Raw genomic sequence first — 21102 nt, forward strand, 5'->3', positions numbered from 1 at the left:
CCAGGGAGCACGGTGAGAAACAGTACCTCTCTACAGCCCAACCCAGGAAGCACGGTGAGAGACAGTACCTCTCTACAACCCAGGGAGCATGGTGAGAGACAGTACCTCTCTACAGCCCAACCCAGGGAGCACGGTGAGAGACAGTACCTCTCTACAGCCCAACCCAGGGAGCATGGTGAGAGACAGTACCTCTCTACAGCCCAACCCAGGGAGCACGGTGAGAGACAGTACCTCTCTACAGCCCAGGGAGCATGGTGAGAGACAGTACCTCTCTACAGCCCAACCCAGGGAGCACGGTGAGAGACAGTACCTCTCTACAGCCCAACCCAGGGAGCACGGTGAGAGACAGTACCTCTCTACAGCCCAGCCCAGGGAGCACGGTGAGAGACAGTACCTCTCTACAGCCCAACCCAGGGAGCATGGTGAGAGACAGTACCTCTCTACAGCCCAGCCCAGGGAGCATGGTGAGAGACAGTACCTCTCTACAGCCCAACCCAGGGAGCATGGTGAGAGACAGTACCTCTCTACAGCCCAACCCAGGGAGCACGGTGAGAGACAGTACCTCTCTACAGCCCAACCCAGGGAGCACGGTGAGAGACAGTACCTCTCTACAGCCCAACCCAGGGAGCACGGTGAGAGACAGTACCTCTCTACAGCCCAACCCAGGGAGCACGGTGAGAGACAGTACCTCTCTACAGCCCAACCCAGGGAGCATGGTGAGAGACAGTACCTCTCTACAGCCCAGCCCAGGGAGCACGGTGAGAGACAGTACCTCTCTACAGCCCAACCCAGGGAGCACGGTGAGAGACAGTACCTCTCTACAGCCCAACCCAGGGAGCATGGTGAGAGACAGTACCTCTCTACAGCCCAGCCCAGGGAGCACGGTGAGAGACAGTACCTCTCTACAGCCCAGGGAGCATGGTGAGAGACAGTACCTCTCTACAGCCCAACCCAGGGAGCATGGTGAGAGACAGTACCTCTCTACAGCCCAGCCCAGGGAGCACGGTGAGAGACAGTACCTCTCTACAGCCCAACCCAGGGAGCACGGTGAGAGACAGTACCTCTCTACAGCCCAACCCAGGGAGCACGGTGAGAGACAGTACCTCTCTACAGCCCAACCCAGGGAGCACGGTGAGAGACAGTACCTCTCTACAGCCCAACCCAGGGAGCACGGTGAGAGACAGTACCTCTCTACAGCCCAACCCAGGGAGCACGGTGAGAGACAGTACCTCTCTACAGCCCAACCCAGGGAGCACGGTGAGAGACAGTACCTCTCTACAGCCCAACCCAGGGAGCACGGTGAGAGACAGTACCTCTCTACAGCCCAACCCAGGGAGCACGGTGAGAGACAGTACCTCTCTACAGCCCAACCCAGGGAGCACGGTGAGAGACAGTACCTCTCTACAGCCCAACCCAGGGAGCACGGTGAGAGACAGTACCTCTCTACAGCCCAACCCAGGGAGCATGGTGAGAGACAGTACCTCTCTACAGCCCAACCCAGGGAGCACGGTGAGAGACAGTACCTCTCTACAGCCCAACCCAGGGAGCACGGTGAGAGACAGTACCTCTCTACAGCCCAACCCAGGGAGCACGGTGAGAGACAGTACCTCTCTACAGCCCAACCCAGGGAGCACGGTGAGAGACAGTACCTCTCTACAGCCCAACCCAGGGAGCATGGTGAGAGACAGTACCTCTCTACAGCCCAGCCCAGGGAGCACGGTGAGAGACAGTACCTCTCTACAGCCCAACCCAGGGAGCACGGTGAGAGACAGTACCTCTCTACAGCCCAACCCAGGGAGCATGGTGAGAGACAGTACCTCTCTACAGCCCAGCCCAGGGAGCACGGTGAGAGACAGTACCTCTCTACAGCCCAGGGAGAATGGTGAGAGACAGTACCTCTCTACAGCCCAACCCAGGGAGCACGGTGAGAGACAGTACCTCTCTACAGCCCAACCCAGGGAGCACGGTGAGAGACAGTACCTCTCTACAGCCCAGCCCAGGGAGCACGGTGAGAGACAGTACCTCTCTACAGCCCAACCCAGGGAGCACGGTGAGAGACAGTACCTCTCTACAGCCCAACCCAGGGAGCACGGTGAGAGACAGTACCTCTCTACAGCCCAGCCCAGGGAGCACGGTGAGAGACAGTACCTCTCTACATCCCAGGGAGCATGGTGAGAGACAGTACCTCTCTACAGCCCAACCCAGGGAGCATGGTGAGAGACAGTACCTCTCTACAGCCCAGCCCAGGGAGCACGGTGAGAGACAGTACCTCTCTACAGCCCAACCCAGGGAGCATGGTGAGAGACAGTAGCTCTCTACAGCCCAGGGAGCATGGTGAGAGACAGTACCTCTCTACAGCCCAACCCAGGGAGCATGGTGAGAGACAGTACCTCTCTACAGCCCAACCCAGGGAGCACGGTGAGAGACAGTACCTCTCTACAGCCCAACCCAGGGAGCACGGTGAGAGACAGTACCTCTCTACAGCCCAACCCAGGGAGCATGGTGAGAGACAGTACCTCTCTACAGCCCAACCCAGGGAGCATGGTGAGAGACAGTACCTCTCTACAGCCCAACCCAGGGAGCACGGTGAGAGACAGTACCTCTCTACAGCCCAACCCAGGGAGCACGGTGAGAGACAGTACCTCTCTACAGCCCAACCCAGGGAGCACGGTGAGAGACAGTACCTCTCTACAGCCCAACCCAGGGAGCACGGTGAGAGACAGTACCTCTCTACAGCCCAACCCAGGGAGCACGGTGAGAGACAGTACCTCTCTACAGCCCAACCCAGGGAGCATGGTGAGAGACAGTACCTCTCTACAGCCCAGCCCAGGGAGCACGGTGAGAGACAGTACCTCTCTACAGCCCAACCCAGGGAGCACGGTGAGAGACAGTACCTCTCTACAGCCCAACCCAGGGAGCACGGTGAGAGACAGTACCTCTCTACAGCCCAGCCCAGGGAGCACGGTGAGAGACAGTACCTCTCTACAGCCCAGGGAGCATGGTGAGAGACAGTACCTCTCTACAGCCCAACCCAGGGAGCATGGTGAGAGACAGTACCTCTCTACAGCCCAGCCCAGGGAGCACGGTGAGAGACAGTACCTCTCTACAGCCCAACCCAGGGAGCATGGTGAGAGACAGTACCTCTCTACAGCCCAACCCAGGGAGCACGGTGAGAGACAGTACCTCTCTACAGCCCAACCCAGGGAGCACGGTGAGAGACAGTACCTCTCTACAGCCCAACCCAGGGAGCATGGTGAGAGACAGTACCTCTCTACAGCCCAGGGAGCATGGTGAGAGACAGTACCTCTCTACAGCCCAACCCAGGGAGCATGGTGAGAGACAGTACCTCTCTACAGCCCAACCCAGGGAGCATGGTGAGAGACAGTACCTCTCTACAGCCCAACCCAGGGAGCATGGTGAGAGACAGTACCTCTCTACAGCCCAACCCAGGAAGCATGGTGAGAGACAGTACCTCTCTACAGCCCAGGGAGCATGGTGAGAGACAGTACCTCTCTACAGCCCAACCCAGGGAGCATGGTGAGAGACAGTACCTCTCTACAGCCCAACCCAGGGAGCATGGTGAGAGACAGTCCCTCTCTACAGCCCAGGGAGCATGGTGAGAGACAGTACCTCTCTACAGCCCAACCCAGGGAGCACGGTGAGAGACAGTACCTCTCTACAGCCCAACCCAGGGAGCATGGTGAGAGACAGTACCTCTCTACAGCCCAGCCCAGGGAGCACGGTGAGAGACAGTACCTCTCTACAGCCCAACCCAGGGAGCACGGTGAGAGACAGTACCTCTCTACAGCCCAACCCAGGGAGCACGGTGAGAGACAGTACCTCTCTACAGCCCAACCCAGGGAGCATGGTGAGAGACAGTACCTCTCTACAGCCCAACCCAGGGAGCACGGTGAGAGACAGTACCTCTCTACAGCCCAACCCAGGGAGCACGGTGAGAGTGAGCGATAACACTAGATAGATGGTCCAGCAGGACAGGTCAGGTCCAATCCTTTACAGATCAATAGTGTTTCCTCAGGTCAGCACAACTATCAGTCTGCATAGGTCCCAGCCATAGTCTTCTCTCTCTCTCTCTCTCTCTCTGACTCACACGCACGCTAATAAATGCACTTTACACAGCTGATAAGAACACTTCAAGGTTCTCCAGGACAAAGGAGCTGATCGTGGACTACAGGAAACGGAGGACTGAACACGTCCCCATTCAAATCGACAGGGCTGTAGAGGAGCGGTGTCCACATCACTAAGGATCTATCATGGTCCAATCACACCAAGACAGTCGTGAAGAGGGCACTATAAAGCCTCTTCTCCCCTCAGGAGGCTGAAAAGATTTGGCATGGGCCCTCAGATCCTCAAAGCTCTACAGATGCACCATCGAGAGCATCTTGACTGGCTGCATCACCGCCTGGTATGGCAACTGCTTGGCATCCGACCACAAGGCGCTACAGAGGGTAGTGCGTACGGCCCAGTACATCACTGGGGCCAAGCTTCCTGCCATCCTGGACCTCTATACCAGGTGGTGTCAGAGGAAGGCCCTAAAAACTCCAGCCGCCCAAGTCATAGACTGTTCTCTCTGCTATCACATTGCAAGCGGTACCGGAGCACCAAGTTTGGAACCAAAAGGCACCTTAACAGCTTCTAACCCCAAGTCATCAGACTGCTGAACAGTTCATCAAATGGCCACCCTGACTACTAAACTCCATACGCTGCTGCTGCTACTTATATATACACACACACTACAGTTCAAAGGTTATGTCTTTGTTTTCGAAAGAAAAGCAATTTTTTTGTCGATTAAAATAACATTAAAAATTGATCAGAAATACAGTGTAGACATTTAATGTTGTAAATGGCTATTGTAGCTGGAAACGGCTGATTTTTTATGGAATATCTACATAGACGTACAGAGGCCCATTATCAGCAACCATCAGTCCTGTGTTCCAATGGCACGTTGTGTTTGCTAATTCAAGTTTATACTTTTAAAAGACTAATTGATCATTAGAAAACCCTTTTGCAATTATGTTAGCACAGCTGAAAACTGTTGTGCTGATTAAAGAAGCAATAAAACTGCCCTTCTTGAGACTAGTTGAGTATCTGGAGCATCAGCAATTGTGGGTTCGATTACAGGCTCAAAATGGCAAGAAACAAATAACTTTCTTCTGAAACTCGTCAGTCTATTCTTGTTCTGAGAAATGAAGGCTATTCCATGCGAGAAATTGCCAAGAAACTGAAGATCTCGTACAACGCTGTGTACTACTCCCTTCACAGAACAAACTGGCTTAACACAGGAAGGTCAGTCAATCCGGAAAATTTCAAGAACTTTTAAAGTTTCTTCAAGTGCAGTTGCAAAAACCATCAAGCGCTATGATGAAACTGGCTCTCATGAGGACTGCCACAGGAAAGGAAGACCCAGAGTTACCTATGCTGCAGAGGATAAGTTCATTAGAGTTACCAGCCTCAGATTGCAGCACAAATAAATGCTTCACAGAGTTCAAGTAACAGACACATCTCAACATCAACTGTTCAGAGGAGACTGAGTGAATCAGGCCTTCATGGTCGAATTGCTGCAAAGAAACCACTACTAAAATACACCAATAAGAAGAAGAGACCTGCTTGGGCCAAGAAACACGAGCAATGGACATTAGACCGGTGGAAATCTGTCCTTTGGTCCAAATTGGAGATTTTTGGTTCCAACCGCTATGTCTTTGTGAGATGCGGTGTGTGTGTGTGAACAGATGATCTCCACATGTGTATTTCCCACCGTAAAGCATGGAGGAGGTGGTGTTATGGTGTGGGGGTGCTTTGCTGGTCACACGGTCTGTGATTTATTTAGAATTCAAGGCACACTTAACCAGCATGGCTACCACAGCATTTTGCAGCGATACGCCATCCCATCTGGTTTGGGCTTAGTGGGACTATCATTTGTTTTTCAACAGGACAATGACCCAACACACCTCCAGGCTGTGTAAGGGCTATTTAACCAAGGAGGAGAGTGATGGAGTGCTGCATCAGATGACCTGGCCTCCACAATCCCCCGACCTCAACCCAATTGAGATGGTTTGGGATGAGTCGGACCGCAGAGTGAAGGAAAAGCAGCCAAGAAGTGCTCAGCATATGTGGGAACTCCTTCAAGACTGTTGGAAAAGCATTCCAGGTGAAGATGGTTGAGAGAATGCCAAGAGTGTGCACAGCTGTCAAGGCAAAGGGTGGCTATTTGAAGAATCTCAAATATAAAATATATTTTGATTTGTTAAACACTTTTTTGGTTACTACATTAGTTATTTCATAGTTGATGTCTTCACTATTATTCTACAATGTAGAAAATAGTAAAAATAAAGAAAAACCCTTGAATGAGTAGGTGTCCAAACTTTTGACTGGTACTGTATATACACACACAGCGCCTTCGGAAAGTATTCAGACCCCTTTTACTTTTCCCACATTTTGTTACGTTTCAGCCTTATTCTAAAATGGCTCTTTAAAAAAATACACAATACCCCATAATGACAAAGCGAAAACTGGTTTTGAAATTGTTGAAAATTATTACTAATAAAAATCAGATACCTTATTTACATAAGTATTCAGACCCTTTGCTATGAGACTCGAAATTGAGATCAGGTGCATACTGTTTCCATTGATCATCCTTGAGATGTTTATATAACTTCATTGGAGTCCACCTGTGGTAAATTCAATTGATTGGACATGATTTGGAAAGGCACACACCTGTCTATATAAGCTCCCACAGTTGACAGTGCATGTCAGAGCAAAAACCAAGCCGTGAGGACAAAGGAATTGTCCGTAGAGCTCCGAGACAGGATTGTGTTGAGGCACAGATCTGGGGAAAGGTACCAAAACATTTCAGCAGCATTGAAGGTCCCCAAGAACACAGTGGCCTCCATCATTCTTTAAAATAGAAGAAGTTTGGAACCAATAAGACTCTTCCTAGAGCTGGCCGCCTGGCCAAACTGAGCAATCGAGGGAGAAGGGTCTTGGTCAGGGAGGTGACCAAGGACCCGATGGTCACTCTGACAGAGCTCCAGACTTCCTCTGTGGAGATGGGAGAACCTTCCAGAAGGACAACCATCTCTGCAGCACTTCATCAATCAGGCCTTTATGGTAGATTGGTCAGACAGAAGCCACTCCTCAGTAAAAGGCACATGACAGCCCACTTGGAGTTTGCCAAAAGGCACCTAAAGGACTCTCAGACCATGAGAAACAAGATTCTCTGGTCTGATGAAGCCAAGATTGATCTCTTTGGCCTGAATGCCAAGCTTCATGTCTGGAGGAAACCTGGCACCATCCCTACGGTGAAGCATGGTGGTGGCAGCATCATGCTGTGGGGATGTTTTTCAGCGGCAGGGACTGGAAGACTAGTCAGGATTGAGGCAAAGATGAACAGAGCAAAGTACAGAGAGATCCTTGATGAAAACCTGCTCCAGAGTGCTCAGGACCTCAGACTGGGGCAAAGGTTCACCTTCCAACAGGATAACGACCCTAAGCACACAGCAAAGACAACGCAGGAGTGGCTTTGGGACAAGTCTCTGAATGTCCTTGAGTGGCCCACCCAGAGCCCGGACTTTAACCCGATCGAACATCTCTGGAGAGACCTGAAAATAGCTGTGCAGCAACGCTCCCCATCCAACCTGACAGAGCTTGAGAGGATCTGCAGAGAAGAATGGGAGAAACTACCCAAATACATGTGTGCCAAGCTTGTAGTTTCATACCCAAGAAGACTCGAGGATGTAATTGCTGCCAAAGGTGCTTCAACAAAGTACTGAGTAAAGGGTCTGAATACTTATGTAAATGTAATATTTCCGTTTTTTTATTTGTAATACATTTGCAAAAATTTCTAAAAACCCATTTTTGCTTTAAGTCGCTTTGGATAAAAGCGTCTGCTAAATGGCATATTATTATTATTTATCATTATGGGGTGTTGTGTGTAGATTGATGCGAAAAACATTTTTTTAAAGCCATTTTTGAATAAGGCTGTAATGTAACAAAATTTGGAAAAAGTCAAGGGGTCTGAATTCACACGTATACATACATACATACATATATATATATACATATACACACCCTTGCAACAACCACCACCAATCCGATCCTCAGAGAATATAGGTTTTTCACCCAAAGCCTCATCAATTCATGAGATAATAATCTCCAATATTACTCAATTTTCACAATGAAACTTGATATACATCAATTAATAAATTAATCAGAATGATCAAGCATAGCCAAATGCTGGGCGGGGCATTTGTTCTGAACCGAGCACTAGACTTCAAACTGATTCATACAAAAAGAAATGAACATCCCTTTTGCTGCTAGTCCCTTACATTTCTCAGACCAGTTAACTAAGTAACAACCAGCATGTCAAAACAGTTGCTAGCAACTGGAAGTAATGTATTTAGTTAGCTGCTAGCTATTCAACCATAAATTGGCACACGGGGCGGACATTACCTGCAGTTCAGTCGGTGCGCCAGTTCACCGGCTGAGGCTAGCTAATCTAACGGCCAAAGGCAGTTGGCCCGGTAAGCTAACTAGCCAACATGCTAACCAGTCGATGTGAAATATGTTTTTAGGTCCAATTCAATCCCGATGTGAATCAAACAGAGTTATCTGAACATTATTACAGCGATTCAGGCTAGCTAACAATAACTGTCTTGATGGGAACATAATAGATTGACAGGTGGATGAAGCTGTCATGCTAACGTTAGCTAGTTTAGCTAGTAAACGTAAACTGCTGCTGGCTTCTCGTGTCTGCAGCAACCACCGAAAATAACCCCTTGGCTCTTACCTGCACGTTTGGAAATTATAGGAAGGAAGAAACGATCCGGTTATGTTCTAACACTAATACACCGGCTCAAGATCTATCCTTGACATTACTTCAAACTGTGAGCCTTCGAAATTTAACCGTTTAAAGAGAAACCGTTCGTTCGTAATGCACAACTTCCAGGTTGAGGAGCCGCCTTCTTCTTCTTCTTCTTCTTCTTCTTCTTCTTTGGAGTTTAACGGCGGTTGGCACCCAATATGTTGCATTACCGCTCCCAACTGGACTATAATATAAATCCATTATACTTTGTGATACAAAATAAAAAAGTAATACATAAATAATAATAATAATAAATATTTATTATGTATATATTATAATAATTAAAAAACACCCTTCCATCTAACTCTACACATTAAAACCCCACTACCCCATTCCACTACTGTGACTCCATCTGCTCCTGCACCAATGGCCTGCGAGGACGGGAAACCACCACTCAACACACCCTGTAACTCGTCTGAAGTCAAATCTCGTATATCCAAATACTACAGTTGATAACCATTGCTATGAACGCTAAGAAGACAACCTTACTGAAGCATATATGCAAGTCTCCCGTAGCTCAGTTGGTAGAGCATGGCGCTTGCAACGCCAGGGTTGTGGGTTCGTTTTCCACGGGGGGCCAGTATGAAAATGTATGCACTCACTAACTGTAAGTCGCTCTGGATAAGAGCGTCTGCTAAATGACTAAAATTTAAAAATATATATCACTCGTTGGTCTACCCCTCTGTGCTGGCACAGATCTACTACTCACAGGGATCCTCTCAGGATCCTTGAACCATCCTCCTTTACTTTCTTCACTGCCTCAGCATATGACACTTGCACCGGACACTTCCGATCCCCAGCAACATGGGCACTCCCACAGTAGACACACAACTTTATGCACTGAAACTACACAATCCTCTATCCCATGCCCTCCTGCACTCTTCCCACATCTTGGAATCTCCCTCCTACAAACTGCTGCAACATGACCATAAACTTTGCACCTGAAACACCGCAGTGGATTCGGCACAAAAGCTCTAACAGGATAACTGATATATCCTAACTTGACTTTGTCGGGTAATGACTCTGACTCAAAAGGACTGACAGTGACTCCTCTGTTTCACCTCACTCACCACCGGGTCTGCCTCGCACCAAACGGCGGGCATCACAAACACCAGGAATCTACAACTTCAATTGCTCCACCTCTACACTTAACGCTACCCCAGAAATCACTACTTTCAATGGTTCCCTGTTCCTAAGAGCAAAGCAAGAAACAGATATTGACCCAAGTTGCGCGACACAGCGTGCCCACTCCCTCTGGTCAGAAGAAACACAAACAAATATCACAAGTCCACTACAGGTTACCTTCACTGATTCAACTGCACCCAACTCCTTTCCCACCCACCCTGAAACCACAAATGGATTCGCCAAAAGGCAAGGAGCGGATCCGCCTTCTGACGAAACGGCCGTCTTCTGGTTGTGTGGAAACGGGTGTTGCTGCGCCACCTGGCGACCAAGAGTGGGATAACAAAATTCAGATTCTGCACAATGCCAGCCCAAGCGCTGACCAGTAAACAAATTGAAATAGATTTGGAGTCACGGGATGATATGGTGTGTGGTCCTCCCACTGCGACTCGGGAAACCATGCAGTTTATTAGGCTACAGATGAAATATGTTATAATGAACTTCACAGGGTGGTGAAAGTGCATGGTGATCTTGATCCTCCTTTCCAATAAATAGCAAGTGTCTTTATGAAGGTAAAATAGTGACTTAGTGACTACAGTATTGTCTGTGTGTTGAATACAGTAGACTACAGTATTCTCTGTGTGTTAAAAACCTCCCGAGTTGCGCAGTGGTCTAAGGCCACTGTGCCACTAGAAATCCTGGTTCGAATCCAGGCTCTGTCGTAGCCGCCCGCGACCGGGAGACCCATGGGGCGGCGCACATCCAGCGTCGTCCAGGGTAGGGGAGGGAATGGCCAGCAGGGATGTAGCTCAGTTGGTAGAGCATGGCGTTTGCAACGCCAGGGTTGTGGGTTCGGGGGCCAGTATGAAAAAAAAAAAAAAAAAAAGGAACCAAAATGTATGCACTCACTAACTGTAAGTCGCTCTGGATAAGCGCGTCTGCTAAAATGACTAAAATGTAAAAAATTATGTAATGATGAACTTCACAGGGTGGTGAAAGTGCATGGTTCTTGATCCTCCTTTCCAATAAATAGCAGGTGACTTAGTGACATGATGCTTCACTGCCGTTATCCATAATTATCTCATCATGTAGACTAGCCTACCCATACTGTTGCTGTCGGTTAGAGCAGGGTTTGCCAAACTCCGTCTGAGACCGTTATGATGTGACTTTACAAAGGCCTACGTAAGTGGCCCTATTTATCACGTGATAAACTCATTCCGTGGAGTGCAGAGTGTCTGCAGGTTTTCGCTCTTCCCTTGTACTTGATTGATGAAATAAGGTCACTGATTAGTAAGGAACTCCCCTCACTTGGTTGTTTAGGTCTTCATTGAAAGGTTTTAAAAAAAAAACAGCAGACACTAGGCCCTCCATGGAATAAGTTTGACAACCTTACTATAAATAGATTGAAGACTTCGATATAGGTTGACTGTGTAGGAACATTTCCAAAGCCTTCCGCTAGGCTTTAATTTTGAAAGCGACACCGGAAAGAAAAGCTCCGTTCAGAATCGTGACTTGGCTGATTGGAGATTTGCAGCTTTGTCAGCGAGAGGGAGGAGGCTGGTGTTGGGAGGAACATACCGAAGCCTTGAAGGTACATGTTGTTTTTTCTGCTATTCATTTAGCTTTATTTATCAAGGCTGTCGCAGCCACTTAACTATATACATGTAGGCCTAACTGACAATGTGTTTTACGTAAGAGTCCTCACTTTAAGTGTATTGAATTTACATTCGCTAATGTCAGCTAGGTAGCTATTTAGTTAGTTAGCTTGTTGAGCTAGCTAGTAACATTGCATGGGTATGTGCGATTGGTATCAAACCTCTCCTCCGGGATCCGCAACCGTTCCGTGTTTTTGATCTAGGATATTCTAGGATATTCCAGAGCTAGGACACCTGCTTTAACTTGCGCCGAAAACAACCGGTGTAGACCTTACCGTGAAATGCTTACTTACAAGCCCTCAACCAACAATGCAGTTTTAAGAAAATAGATTAAATCAAATAAAAATGTAATTAACACAATATAACAATGAGGCTATATACAGGGGGTACAGGTTAGTCCAGGTAATTTGGACATGTAGGTAGGGGATATTGTCGGGAACTGGAACGCGCTGTCGTACACATTGATCCAGAGCATCCTAAACAAGCGCAATGGGTGACATGTCTGGTGCGTATGTAGGCCATGGAAGAACTGGGACATTTTCAGCTTCCAGGAATTGTGTACAGGTGCTTGCGACATGGGGCTGTGCATTATCATGCTGAAACATGAGGTGATGGCGGTTGGATAAACGGCACGACGATGGGCCTAAGGATCTCGTCACGGTATCGCTGTGCATTCAAATTGCCATTGATAAAATGCAATTGTGTTTGTTTGTCCGTAGCATATGCCTGCCCATACATCATGGGGTGTTGACATCAGAAAACAGCTCGCCCTCCTACACGACGTCATACAGGTGTTCTGCGGTTGTGAAGCCTGTTGGACCAAATTCTCTAAAATGACGTTGGAGGCAGCTTATGGTAGAGAAATGAACATTCAATTCTCTGGCAACCCCTGTGGTGGACATTCCTGCAGTCAGAATGCCAATTGCTCGCTCCCTCAACTTGAGACATCTGTGGCATTGTCTTGTGTGACAAAAGACCACTCTAAAATGTGCAGTTTTATTGTCCCCAGCACAAGCTGCACCTGTGTAATGATCATGCATTTTAATCAGCTTCTTGCTATGCCACACCTGTCAGGTGGATGGATTATCTTGGCAAAGGAGAAATGCTCACTAACAGGGATGTAAAGAAATTTGCGCACAATTTTGAGAAATAAGTTTTTTTGTGCATTTGGAATATTTCTGGGATCTTTTATTTCAGCTCATGAAACATGGGACCAACACTTTACATGTTGCGTTTTTATATTTTGTTCAGTGTATATTAATATGTGCGTTGTATTCCCACCTTGGGTGGGCAGGAGAATGAAGATTTAAGTCAAGACCTCGGTTCTAGAGATGGTGTTTGTTTTTATCCCAGGAGCGGATTAAGTCCAGCGGGATAATCAGTCTTGATAGGGCAAGACCACGAGGAGGAGCGACCAGGCAGTGGGTGTCAGGGCTGTATCCCCAATGGTACCCTGTTCCCTGTACAGTGCCTTCGGAATGTATTCAGACCCCTTGACTTTTTCCACATTTTGTTACGTTACAGCCTTATTCCAAAATTGATTTAAAAAAAACATTTCCTCAGCAATCTACACACAATACCCCATAATGACAAAGCGAAAACGATGTTTTGAAGGAATTGTCCGTAGAGCATCCGAGACAGGATTGTGTCGAGGCACAGATCTGGGGAAGGGTACCAAAAAATGTCTGCAGCATTGAAGGTCCCCAAGAACACAGTGGCCTCCATCATTCTTAAATGGAAGAAGTTTGGTGACCACCCGGACAGCTGATGAAACAGAAGTATTTCTGTCTGTAATAAAGCCGTTTTGTGGGGATGAACGCCTGCATGGCTGGGCCTGTCTCCCAGTGCCTCATTTATTTCAGTTGACTGATTTCCTTATGAACTGTAACTCAGTAAAATTGTTGAATTTGTCACATGTTGCGTTTTTTATATTTTTCTTCAGAATATAAACAGTAAACACTGCTGCTCCTATTAGACTTTCTTCTTCTGTGGTAAATCAAAGGAAAGGATCTCTCTTCAGTAAGACTGAAAGCTGCATGCTAGTTTCCCTGTCCTCCTGTCACGTACATTCTGAGAGGCAGTTAAAGGTCTGTGGGTATGTTCCAAATGGCACCCTAGTCCCTATATAGTGCGCTACTTTTGACCAGAACAAAAGTAGTGCACTATAAAGGGAACAGGGTACTATCTGGGCTGTAACCCATGGTGTTTATTCCTGGGCCAGCCTGTGTCATGTCTGGACTCTCAGCAGCACATCCAAATAGCCTGGGCTGCAGTGTCCCAAATCCCACCCTATTTTGTGCACTACTTTGGACCAGGGCCCATAGATCTCTGGTCAAAAGTAGAGCGCTATATAGGGAATAATGGGCCCTGGTCTAAAGTACTGGAATAGGATGCCATTTCTGATTCAGAGGGGTTGGGTTAAATGCGGAAGACACTTTTCAGTTGAATGCGTTCAGTTGTACAACTGACTAGGTATCCCCCTTCCCCCTGTCCCTTTCAGACTAGGTATCCCCCCTGTCCCTTTCAGACTAGGTATCCCCCTCCCCCCTGTCCCTTTCAGACTAGGTATCCACCTGTCCCTTTCAGACTAGGTATCCCCCCTGTCCCTTTCAGACTAGGTATCCCCCTCCCCCCTGTCCCTTTCAGACTAGGTATCCCCCTTCCCCCTGTCCCTTTCAGACTAGGTATCCCCCCTGTCCCTTTCAGACTAGGTATCCCCCCTGTCCCTTTCAGACTAGGTATCCCCCCTGTCCCTTTCAGACTAGGTATCCCCCCTGTCCCTTTCAGACTAGGTATCCCCCTTCCCCCTGTCCCTTTCAGACTAGGTATCCCCCCTGTCCCTTTCAGACTAGGTATCCCCCCTGTCCCTTTCAGACTAGGTATCCCCCCTGTCCCTTTCAGACTAGGTATCCCCCTCCCCCCTGTCCCTTTCAGACTAGGTATCCCCCTCCCCCCTGTCCCTTTCAGACTAGGTATCCCCCTCCCCCTGTCCCTTTCAGACTAGGTATCCCCCTTCCCCCTGTCCCTTTCAGACTAGGTATCCCCCTTCCCCCTGTCCCTTTCAGACTAGGTATCCCCCTCCCCCCTGTCCCTTTCAGACTAGGTATCACCCCTGTCCCTTTCAGACTAGGTATCCCCCCTGTCCCTTTCAGACTAGGTATCCCCCTCCCCCTGTCCCTTTCAGACTAGGTATCCCCCTCCCCCTGTCCCTTTCAGACTAGGTATCCCCCTCCCCCTGTCCCTTTCAGACTAGGTATCCCCCTTCCCCCTGTCCCTTTCAGACTAGGTATCCCCCTCCCCCCTGTCCCTTTCAGACTAGGTATCCACCTGTCCCTTTCAGACTAGGTATCCCCCTCCCCCTGTCCCTTTCAGACTAGGTATCCCCCTCCCCCTGTCCCTTTCAGACTAGGTATCACCCCTGTCCCTTTCAGACTAGGTATCCCCCTCCCCCTGTCCCTTTCAGACTAGGTATCCCCCTCCCCCTGTCCCTTTCAGACTAGGTATCCCCCCTGTCCCTTTCAGACTAGGTATCCCCCTCCCCCCTGTCCCTTTCAGACTAGGTATCCCCCTCCCCCCTGTCCCTTTCAGACTAGGTATCCCCCTTCCCCCTGTCCCTTTCAGACTAGGTATCCCCCTCCCCCTGTCCCTTTCAGACTAGGTATCCCCCCTGTCCCTTTCAGACTAGGTATCCCCCCTGTCCCTTTCAGACTAGGTATCCCCCTTCCCCCTGTCCCTTTCAGACTAGGTATCCCCCTTCCCCCTGTCCCTTTCAGACTAGGTATCCCCCTCCCCCTGTCCCTTTCAGACTAGGTATCCCCCCTGTCCCTTTCAGACTAGGTATCCCCCTCCCCCCTGTCCCTTTCAGACTAGGTATCCCCCTGTCCCTTTCAGACTAGGTATCCCCCTGTCCGTTTCAGACTAGGTATCCCCCTGTCCCTTTCAGACTAGGTATCCCCCTGTCCCTTTCAGACTAGGTATCCCCCCTGTCCCTTTCAGACTAGGTATCCCCTCCCCCCTGTCCCTTTCAGACTAGGTATCCCCCCTGTCCCTTTCAGACTAGGTATCCCCCTGTCCCTTTCAGACTAGGTATCCCCCTCCCCCCTGTCCCTTTCAGACTAGGTATCCCCCTCCCCCTGTCCCTTTCAGACTAGGTATCCCCCCTGTCCCTTTCAGACTAGGTATCCCCCCTGTCCCTTTCAGACTAGGTATCCCCCTTCCCCCTGTCCCTTTCAGACTAGGTATCCCCCTTCCCCCTGTCCCTTTCAGACTAGGTATCCCCCTCCCCCTGTCCCTTTCAGACTAGGTATCCCCCTCCCCCCTGTCCCTTTCAGACTAGGTATCCCCCCTGCCCCTTTCAGACTAGGTATCCCCCTTCCCCCTGTCCCTTTCAGACTAGGTATCCCCCCTGCCCCTTTCAGACTAGGTATCCCCCTCCCCCCTGTCCCTTTCAGACTAGGTATCCCCCCTGTCCCTTTCAGACTAGGTATCCCCCCTGTCCCTTTCAGACTAGGTATCCCCCTTCCCCCTGTCCCTTTCAGACTAGGTATCACCCCTGTCCCTTTCAGACTAGGTATCACCCCTGTCCCTTTCAGACTAGGTATCACCCCTGTCCCTTTCAGACTAGGTATCCCCCTCCCCCCTGTCCCTTTCAGACTAGGTATCCCCCTGTCCCTTTCAGACTAGGTATCACCCCTGTCCCTTTCAGACTAGGTATCCCCCTCCCCCCTGTCCCTTTCAGACTAGGTATCCCCCTCCCCCCTGTCCCTTTCAGACTAGGTATCCCCCTGTCCCTTTCAGACTAGGTATCCCCCTCCCCCTGTCCCTTTCAGACTAGGTATCCCCCTGTCCCTTTCAGACTAGGTATCCCCCTCCCCCCTGTCCCTTTCAGACTAGGTATCCCCCTGTCCCTTTCAGACTAGGTATCCCCCTCCCCCCTGTCCCTTTCAGACTAGGTATCCCCCTGTCCCTTTCAGACTAGGTATCCCCCTCCCCCCTGTCCCTTTCAGACTAGGTATCCCCCTGTCCCTTTCAGACTAGGTATCCCCCTTCCCCCTGTCCCTTTCAGACTAGGTATCACCCCTGTCCCTTTCAGACTAGGTATCCCCCTGTCCCTTTCAGACTAGGTATCCCCCTCCCCCCTGTCCCTTTCAGACTAGGTATCCCCCCTGTCCCTTTCAGACTAGGTATCCCCCTCCCCCCTGTCCCTTTCAGACTAGGTATCCCTGTCCCTTTCAGACTAGGTATCCCCCTCCCCCCTGTCCCTTTCAGACTAGGTATCCCCCTCCCCCCTGTCCCTTTCAGACTAGGTATCCCCCTCCCCCCTGTCCCTTTCAGACTAGGTATCCCCCTGTCCCTTTCAGACTAGGTATCCCCCTCCCCCCTGTCCCTTTCAGACTAGGTATCCACCTGTCCCTTTCAGACTAGGTATCCCCCTGTCCCTTTCAGACTAGGTATCCCCCTCCCCCCTGTCCCTTTCAGACTAGGTATCCCCCTGTCCCTTTCAGACTAGGTATCCCCCTCCCCCCTGTCCCTTTCAGACTAGGTATCCCCCTCCCCCCTGTCCCTTTCAGACTAGGTATCCACCTGTCCCTTTCAGACTAGGTATCCCCCTCCCCCCTGTCCCTTTCAGACTAGGTATCCACCTGTCCCTTTCAGACTAGGTATCCCCCTCCCCCCTGTCCCTTTCAGACTAGGTATCCACCTGTCCCTTTCAGACTAGGTATCCCCCTCCCCCCTGTCCCTTTCAGACTAGGTATCCACCTGTCCCTTTCAGACTAGGTATCCCCCTCCCCCCTGTCCCTTTCAGACTAGGTATCCCCCTGTCCCTTTCAGACTAGGTATCCACCTGTCCCTTTCAGACTAGGTATCCCCCTCCCCCCTGTCCCTTTCAGACTAGGTATCCACCTGTCCCTTTCAGACTAGGTATCCCCCTCCCCCCTGTCCCTTTCAGACTAGGTATCCCCCTCCCCCCTGTCCCTTTCAGACTAGGTATCCCCCTTCCCCCGGAAGGGGCTTTAATTCATAGGGGGAGTGGGGGGAGGGGCTTTAATTCATGTGGGGGGAGGGGCTTTAATTCACGTGGGGGGAGGGGCTTTAATTCATAGGGGGAGTGGGGGGAGGGGCTTTAATTCATGTGGGGGGAGGGGCTTTAATTCACGTGGGGGGAGGGGCTTTAATTCACGTGGGGGAGCGGGGGAGGGGCTTTAATTCATGTGGGGGGAGGGGCTTTAATTCATAGGGGGAGCGGGAGGGGGGGCTTTAATTCACGTGGGGGGAGGGGCTTTAATTCACGTGGGGGGAGGGGCTTTAATTCATAGGGGGAGCGGGGGGAGGGGCCTTAAATTCATAGGGGGAGTGGGAGGGGAGGGGCTTTAATTCATAGAGGGGGGAGGGGCTTTAATTCATAGGGGGGGCAGGGCAGGGGGGAGAATATTAATAATAATGGCAGCATCATATTATCCCTGTTCCCTGGATATTAACATGTTGACACAATTGTTTCCACTCTAGCCTTTCTCCCCCCCAGTGGTTATGTTCATTGTCAACGGCCAAGAGTATGAACCATTTTGTTAATGAATTATTGTATTCAGAAAGAGTTGTGTTCTTGCCCGGAAATCTCCAAGGACTTGTTTCATAAGGGTGTGTGACAACCCGACGTAGCCTGGCGGTCAGTATGTTCATCCTGGCCCAAGGTTACCGATTAACACCCGCCAAATGCAGGTAGATTCAGGTATTGGCGGGGAAGAATATCTATTTCACCAGCCATGTTGGCGGGTGGTCAATTTGCAGGGCTCTACAGTGCGAGCATTACATCTGTGAATAAAAATGGTAAGTCAAGTAGGAGCACATGTTAGAAAAATACAGCAGTAGCTGTTTTCAAAGTGTTTCTGCTGTTTTGTTTCATAGCTGCTAATTGAACACAGTGGCAATTTTTTTTTTGCATGTTAATCTTGGTGGGGAGAACTTTTTTGAGATGCATGCCAGCAAAGCCACTACACAACACTAAACAATGGATTAATTGCACTATAACACTGACCACAAGCTGTTAGGGCCTCCATAAAGCCATCCAAACAGCATAGTCCCAAGCTGTTAGGGCCTACATAAAGCCATCCCAACAGAAGTCCCTCACCTTACCACTGCTACACCTGGCTATCAGAGGAGTCTTGTCTGGCAGCGAAACAGTTCATTCAGCCTCGTTTACTTACGGCCAAAATCCATGGCTGACTTGCTTAAATAAATATGGTCTCTACTGACTCCTTGTGGATTTGTGTAACTTGATAAGAACCGCATTTCTCCTTCGATAATAACGAATGCCAGCATGACTTTTGAACCATACACAAACATTATTACATTTATGTTCAGTAAATTCATATGTTTGTTCTTGTATCATTAAGTATAAGCTAGTGCAAGCAAAAGAGCTTCGACTAGGTAGGCCATCCTTCAGCACTTTCAAAAATGAACCGACAAAAATTCAGATGTTAGATCAATTTAGCAAGACGTTGAGACCTTAACTTTACTGAGAGAGAAACATTTGAAGTATTTTTATTCGGCCTATGTGGTCTAAAGAAAGAAAATACAACCGATGAGCACCCGATTATGTTTTTATCTATCATTTTCTCTTCATATGACAAGGATTTGCCAGTGGAGTGTCGACGTGATTCATGATGACTGCTTGTCTTCTAATGTGAATGTCTGGCAGCACCCGAGGGGGCTTGAACTGCCTAGCTCTCCCTGTAGATTCTGCAGCGATGTAGTGTCCCCATGAGTGACAGAACACTGAGCCAATCACGGCGCAACTAAAGAAGATTGCCAACGCCCACGCTCTGTGGTTTCGCTGGCTGCCCCCTCCACATTTTACATGACATTTTAGTCATTTTAGCAGATGCTCTTATCCAGAGCGACTTACAGTTAGTGAGTGCATACATTTTTTTATATTTTTTTCATACCCCCCGTGGGAATCGAACCCACAACCCTGGCTTTGCAAACGCCATGCTCTACCAACTGAGCTACCTCCCTGCCGGCCATTCCCTCCCCTACCCTGGACGACGCTGGGCCAATTGTGCACCGCCCCAAGGGTCTCCCGGTCACGGCCAGCTACGACAGAGCCTGGATTCGAACCAGGATCTCTAGTGCCTTAGACCACTGCGCCACTCGGAAAGCACCACAGCTGGGCACTGAGCTGCATTTCGGAGCGGCTTTATTAACTGAAGGATATTTTTATTTTATTATTTTATATTGTTTCAAACTGATCTGTAACACGAATTAATGCCAAAATAACATGCAAAACAGGTCACTTTTTATTATATACAGTACCAGTCAAATGTTTGGACACACCTACTCATTCCAGGGTTTTTCTACATTGTAGAATAATAGTGAAGACAACAAAACTATGAAATAACACATCATGTATGAATCATGTAGTAACCAAAAAAAGTGTTAAACAAATCAAAATATGTTATTTTATATTCTTAAAATAGCCGCCTTGATGACAGCTTTGCACACTCTTGGCATTCTCTCAACCAGCTTCACCTGGAATGCTTTTCCAACAGTCCTGAAGGAGTTCCCATATCCTGAGCACTTGTTGGCTGCTTTTCCTTCACTCTGTGGTCCAACTCATCCCAAACCATCTCGATTGGGTTGAGGTTGGGTGATTGTGGAGGCCAGGTCATCTGATGCAGCACTCCATCACTCTCCTTCTTGGTCAAATAGCCCTTACACAGCCTGGAGGTGTGTTGGGTCATTGTCCTGTTGAAAAACAAATGATAGTCCCACTAAGCCAAAACCAGATGGGATGGCGTATCGCTGCAGAATGCTGTGGTAGCCATGCTGGTTAAGTGTGCCTTGAATTCTAAATAAATCACAGACTGTGTCACCAGCAAAGCACCCCCACACCATCACACCTCCTCCATGCTTCACGGTGGGACATCATCCATTCACCTACTCTGCGTCTCACAATGTCATGGCAGTTGGAACCAAAAATCTCCAATTTGGACTCTAGACCAAAGGACAGATTTCCACTGGTCTAATGTCCATTGCTTGTGTTTCTTGGCCCAAGCAAGTCTCTTCTTATTGGTGTCCTTTAGTAGTGGTTTCTTTGCAGCAAATCGACCATGAAGGCCTGATTCACGCAGTGTCCTCTGAACAGTTGATGTGTCTGTTACTTGAAATCTGTGAAGCATTTATTTGGGCTGCAATCTGAGGTGCAGTTAACTCTAATGAATTTATACTCTGCAGCAGAGGTAACTCTGGGTCTTCCTTTCCTGTGGCGGTCCTCATGATAGCCAGTTTCATCATAGCGCTTGATGGTTTTTGCAACTGCACTTGAAGAAACTTTCAAAGTTCTTGAAATGTTCTGTATTGACTGACCTACATGTCTTAAAGTAATGATGGACTGTCTTTTCTCTTTGCTTATTTGAGCTGTTCTTGCCATAATATGGACTTGGTCTTTTA

At 49.0% G+C, this 21102-nt stretch overlaps 2 protein-coding genes across 2 annotated transcripts in view; one reads left to right on the forward strand and one right to left on the reverse strand.

Moving 5' to 3' along the window:
- The window catches only part of LOC311150704 (ubiquitin carboxyl-terminal hydrolase 33-like), a 76084-nt gene extending 67156 nt beyond the window's left edge, over positions 1–8928 (reverse strand). Inside the window, 1 exon segment of the mRNA XM_084188216.1 lies at positions 8804–8928. The gene's annotated coding sequence lies outside the window, so the exon portion shown is untranslated.
- A 2573-nt stretch (positions 8929–11501) lies between these two features.
- The window catches only part of miga1 (mitoguardin 1), a 61765-nt gene continuing 52164 nt past the window's right edge, over positions 11502–21102 (forward strand). The window contains exon 1 of the mRNA XM_084139545.1: positions 11502–11591. The gene's annotated coding sequence lies outside the window, so the exon portion shown is untranslated. The remainder of the gene's footprint in view (positions 11592–21102) is intronic.

This window comes from Coregonus lavaretus (assembly GCF_964263955.1).
Source record: "Coregonus lavaretus genome assembly, chromosome: 23".
NCBI lineage: Eukaryota > Metazoa > Chordata > Actinopteri > Salmoniformes > Salmonidae > Coregonus > Coregonus lavaretus.